Consider the following 6,000-nt stretch of genomic DNA (forward strand, 5'->3'; position numbering starts at 1 on the left):
GGGTTGACCATCCCCTCTCTGACGAATGACGAATTTAATGTTTAAAATTTGTTTGAAATGCGTCAGTTTTGTACAATTATTGCTACTTGTGTTTGTTAAGTAATCTACGAGTGTAAGACTTGCTAGGTACACAGATTTCAGAGTGACCCCCGGGTTACTGATACTAGGGTTTAAGAAAGGATCAAGAGAATCAAAAACTGAGCTGACGACAACTTGACGGAATCAGTTAAGATGATACGTGTTGATGTGAAAAGTGTATACCGGCAACTACGGTTATCTTTGGCACTAACACTGCCATTTTGCCCTAGTTTCCGACCGGCGACCTCTCAGTACATTCTAAAAAGCTTACAATAGCTTCTGTTGACCTGCTTACGAAGCCAAATTGTCCTCTTGAACACAGTCCAAAACCTCTTGCTACCTTTACGTCTATCATTAAAACACTCCACAACTTCATTTTGGTCATTTCCTTCCCCGTTAGACCCATGATTAAGCAGGTACGACTGTAGAGGCTTGTTTTCCAAACTTCCACAACTAAACACGGGTCCATATCTCATTATCACACGCTATATCAACTATAAACGCACCAAAAGATTAACTGAAGAGAACATGATTTTGAAGCAACAGGACATACCGTGGTATAAGAACTAACGTCTAGATGCACTTTTTGTCTTGAGAAATTCGGGAAGCAAATGAAGGATAAAATCAAGCTTACTGTGTCCTTCTACCTATCACGTGATAAATCTAACCAACCACGTAGCCCCTCCCGTGGGAATGCCAAGATGACTGTTAGAACAGTGTTGTCGTCGTTAGCGACCAAATAGTGCTGTACACAACAGCTGTTATTCTTTCACGTTTTAGGCCATGTGATGGAATGGCTATGGAATCAGACTCACACCTAATGTATTGACCCCGGTCCTGTCCATGTGATTTAATCTCAAAAAGGCCGGTAAACCTTATGAAATAAAGACTAACCATGTCCAAGATAATCAGGATAGATGTTTCGCAGATGGAAGCACCATCTTTACCACAAAATGTTAACACCACAAACACACACGTATAATAGGACCGAAAAAGCAGCAGCGCTAACAACTGCTTTGAGAAGGGGAAGAAAAAATGCATTTGTGGATGGATCTCTTCACACGTTCCGCAAAGTTCATAATACCTCCAATTCACCTGCTAATGGGGTACCATTGTCTACGCCATGTTTTTGTCATAATTTAAGACCGAATATTACAACATTTGTAAGCAAGCCAATGGATTGTCAACTTCTTACTGACTTGTCGACTACTACTATTCTATGCTCAAGCTGTGAATAATACATACATACATACATTTTCGACCGGAGGTCGGCACCAAACTAGTACATATTTTACTCCACAGAGCCCTAATTTTACTTACTTATTATCTTGTTCATCCCATGTTGGGCAGAAACTTTACCTTACATTGCTTTATCTAATACTGTAGTATGCTATTGCCCTTCGTGTTTGCTCATTTAATCGTACTTTATACACTCAGCTCCCAGTAGTATTACGGGCGGAATATCGATAAACAAAATGGTAAGGTCTAGTGAACTGCACTACCTTTATTAGTTGCTAGGTGGAGCAGCAACATGTTTCAGAGTTGGTCGGGCCCAGATGTAGTACTATAAATGCATTTAAGTTCGCGGGGATTTAATTTCGCGGTAGCGGGAAAAAGGACTTTATGGATGACATCCTCTGCAGGCTGCAAAATAGTGCGATGGGGCGAAAAAAAAACAAGATGGGTGGAAAAAAAAACAAGATGGCTACATAACGCCTACATTTTCAAAAATAGGCACCATAACGTTATGATGACTGACAAAACATGGTATCAGTGCCAACAAGGCATTTATTCCTGTATTTAAGACATGTACTGGTGTGGTAAAATTTACACTAATGTGGTAGACTGGCATCACCAACAAAGTTGGTAACCACACTCCATATTGGTGCCACTTTTACAGCTATCCAATAAGTTTCATTTCTGCAACTACATTCCTGTCGCTTCTACCAAGTACAATTATTAGGCTACAACACAACATATTTGCCCATTTTGGTACTTTATCGTCATGTTGACCATCCCTGCAGAAGAAAATTTTTTTCCTGAAATCAGACGAAAATTAATGCGTGAGCTGATGTCATCCATAAAATTTACTTTTTGTGGCGTAAGCCTCGGCGACAAAGCTCTTACGACGTACTTGCGATTGCACATGCCGTGCATTGCGCGATATGATGGCAGTTAATCGCAAGTAAACCGTAACTTAAATCAGCCATCGTAGAGCTTCGGGCGTTTAAAACTTTTCCTAGCGTCGTACAATTTTTTTTACTTGTCTCTTATAAATAGCCGGCTGAACGCTTTTATGCTTTGACCAACCAAATGTGAGCTAGAGCTAAACGAGAACGTGATGGGATAGAAAAGAATCACAATCACTCAAGTAGTTCAGCTTGTTCAAGCAATATGGAGTCTGAAGTAGATTCAACAACACGTCGCAAAATGTCCGTGGACCTTCAACGGGAAGATATCTAGGCGTTACCCGTTGATAACACCCCCTTCCCCCCTTTTATCCTGAAACCAATGGACAAAGGCTGGTCGACATGTGTGAGGAACTAAAATTCCGCCCGGCACAAATGAGATTTCCGTACCCGCGTAGCCATCCCCACACGTGCGATGGTGCGGTGGGAGATGGTGCAAATCCTTCCGTCTGGAATTGGTGATTCTCTACAAATCACCCGGACTCCAGGAAGAATAGTGACATTCCAGTCACTAATGGTGACCTGAATAACCAAACCAAACCAAACCAAACCAAACCAAAACCTCTGGACCTGGACCCACCCCACAGGTTCAGTTCATCAACTTGATCACATTCTGGTCAATAGGAAATGGGCCAACTCTCTACTTAACTGTCGAGCGTATAACACTGTTGAACTGAAATCAGACCACTGGATCTTAAGCATCGTATTGTCAATAAGTCTGAGAACAATCAGGGGAAAACCATGTGAAAGAGTCAAATCAAGTGGTGAAACAGTCACTGACATGTACAAAGAATTTGAAACTGCAGTCAAGGAAGTAGCGACAAGAGTCGTTGGGAAACAGAAACCGTTCGGCATGCCCAGCTGGGTGTTGGCAGAAACCATCAAGTTGAAAGCAGACAGGGACGAAGCCAAAAGAAGGTTCCTCGTGACTAAAACACGAAAAGCGAAAGAGTCGTGGAGGAGTCTAAACAGTGCACGGAATGAGTCATACAAAAGTGATAAAACCAGAGCACTCAACAGGCAGATTAAAGAGAGCTAGTGACGGCCGACGAGAAAAGAGAATACCTGGAAAACCATCAATGACCTGTCAGGAAAGACACAGAGGGTTAGAGCCAAGGTCAAGATGAGGAATGGTTCCCCTCCTTCCAGTGGCACAGAGCTCCTCCAGGAATGGAGGGAATACTTCAGCTCCCTATTGAACAACAACTCTACTTCGATTCTACTTCTGCAAAGGATCTGCCACTTCCTGCAGAACAAGACCTTCCCATTTCCACTCAGCCCCCTCGTTTGAGGAAACCTAGGCTGCTGTGCAACTCAAACGCAAGAAGGCAGCTGGAATGGATGATGGAATTACTGTGGAATCTCTCCTAAGTGGTGTTGCCACGATAACAAATAAAGGTCTTGCACAACTTCCGTGTTGAAGAATACAATACCTTTGTACCCCTTGAACAGTGGACTACGAACGTCATTATCCCTCTGCCCAAGAAGAGTGACCTAAGGCAAATGACAAACTATAGAGGAATTACACTTATGTCAACTGCAGGCAAGGTCTACAACAAAATCCTTCTGAACAGGATACGCAGCCACATTGACCCTATCCTGAGGAGGAACCAGGCTGGATTCCGGGAAGGCCGTAGCCCTGCACAACAGATCCACATACTCAGACGTATAATAATGAAGCTTTAGGAACCACCAATTCCCACTGTGGGTGACATACATAGATTTCAAAAAGGCGTTTGATTCCATAGACAGGGCAATGATGTTTGCTGTGTTACGCCAGTACGGCATCCGTGAAGAAGTGGTCAAGGCCACAAGTGTTTTGTACAAGAACTCAAAAAGCGTTGTCATGGTTGACGGTTATATGTCTCAGAGCTTCTATGTGACAATTGGAGTCCTGCAGGGCGATGTGTTGGCACCTTCCTTATTTATTATCCTCATTGACTACCTCCTGAGGAGGGCTACAGCAGACAGTGACTCGGGGATTGTGACTCAATACTCGCCGTGACCTGACCATGTGTCATTGGGATAAGCTAAGGGCACAACCCGCCGTACGTGCAAATACGTGCTGTCTACGTGCCGAAACGTGGGCAATCTTATGGGATCCGAAAGTGGTACGAATGCCTCCGTACGAACTCGTAGGAATCCGACGGATTTGGGAGCACGCAGACACGACGTAGAACTTTACGTGCAAGCAAACATTTGTGTGCCATCGGGCTGAGGATTCGACCCCATACGTGCCAGTCTGAACGTTTAAAAAAAATACGTAGCGGACGTGCCCCCCCCCCCCCCCAAAAAAACGTATGGACAAATTACACGTACAGCGGGTTGTGCCCTTAGCTTAAGGCACTTTTAAGTTAAACACGATATATCCACCGCGACGGTGGATTGACATTACCGAGCCTCTTCGAGTAATCGCTTAAAAGTGTGCCCAGAATACACACGGTTTTGGTGCGCCAGTGTACCAACATCTGCACATTACTGCTCTCCAAGTTTTTTTTTACGTTTTTAGTCGTTTTTATCGGGCTTTCTATTTTTTGTTATCTTGTTGTGTTTTGTTAATCGTTTTTTACGGGCTTTCTATTTTTTTATCTTACTGTATTTTGACACAAAAGCCCGATAAAAACGACAAAAAAGGTTTAAAAAAAACAGCCGGAGCCTAACCTCTGCTTACAAAGTACACATTGACTACCGAGAGCCGTAATTTCTTTTGCGCCATATTAAGGCGGGCCATTAACATATATACTGTAAATGCAGAAACTTTCACGGTGATTTAATATTCCGCTTCACCGCGAACTTAAAACCACCGCAAACATTTTCTATGACAGTAAAAGACTACAGAGCATGGTGCTACGGCGAAATTGAAACCACCGCGAAAAGTTCTTTTTAATTAAATCCCCGTGAACTTGAATACATTTACAGTACCCCCTTTCACTAGAACGGCGCTCTCGCCGCGCGCTCTCTGCGACCTGAAATTTGAGATATCCCTTCATACCCCTGTCACATTATCTACTATCTTCGGGCGTATCGATGGAAGATCGGCCATACTTAAGGTCGACAGAGGGTTGCGCGTATTTTTCACCTGAAAACCGTCCCTGTCACATATCAGCCATACTTTGTATCTTGTACAATTGTTGTGCAATAAAGTTATTATTTTAAGCGAGGCTTGGGCGATTGCCACAGAATCGTCGTTCGATCGATTTTCGCCAAATGTGACAGGGGTATAACAAATTGTATCTGGAAAAGAAACGATTTTTGTACACTTTCTGTGCTTTGTTGTCTCCTCAGTCAAACTTTTACATTTTGTGTGATATAACAAATGTGAAAACGAAGGTTAAACATATCCTATTTAGGTCGCAGTGAGAGCGCAGCACGATCGCCGTCTCGTGGAAAGGGGGCCATACTAACTGCGTCACAAACAAGATGACAGACGCTGTGACTCAATCAATTACCCCTGTATAGAAATGAAAAGGTCTATTGTTCTCTTGCACACATCCTCTCAATGTGGTACTCTAGCTGATTGAAATACAAGCTTTTAATACAGGAAGACGGTTACTTTTAAATTATTCAGCGAGCACGGGCGTTTCTTTGTTGACTGTGGTGAGAGAAAATAAACTCGGTGATCATTTTGTCGCCAAGTCGTGCCCGCAACCTCTTCTGTAGTGGACGGGTGTGTGTCTAGTCGGCAATCAATTGAAGGTTAGTCCGTTATGTACATGTTTCAAATAATTATACT

The sequence above is a fragment of the Branchiostoma floridae genome, chromosome 19 (assembly GCF_000003815.2).
Source record: "Branchiostoma floridae strain S238N-H82 chromosome 19, Bfl_VNyyK, whole genome shotgun sequence".
Taxonomy (NCBI): Eukaryota; Metazoa; Chordata; class Leptocardii; order Amphioxiformes; family Branchiostomatidae; genus Branchiostoma; species Branchiostoma floridae.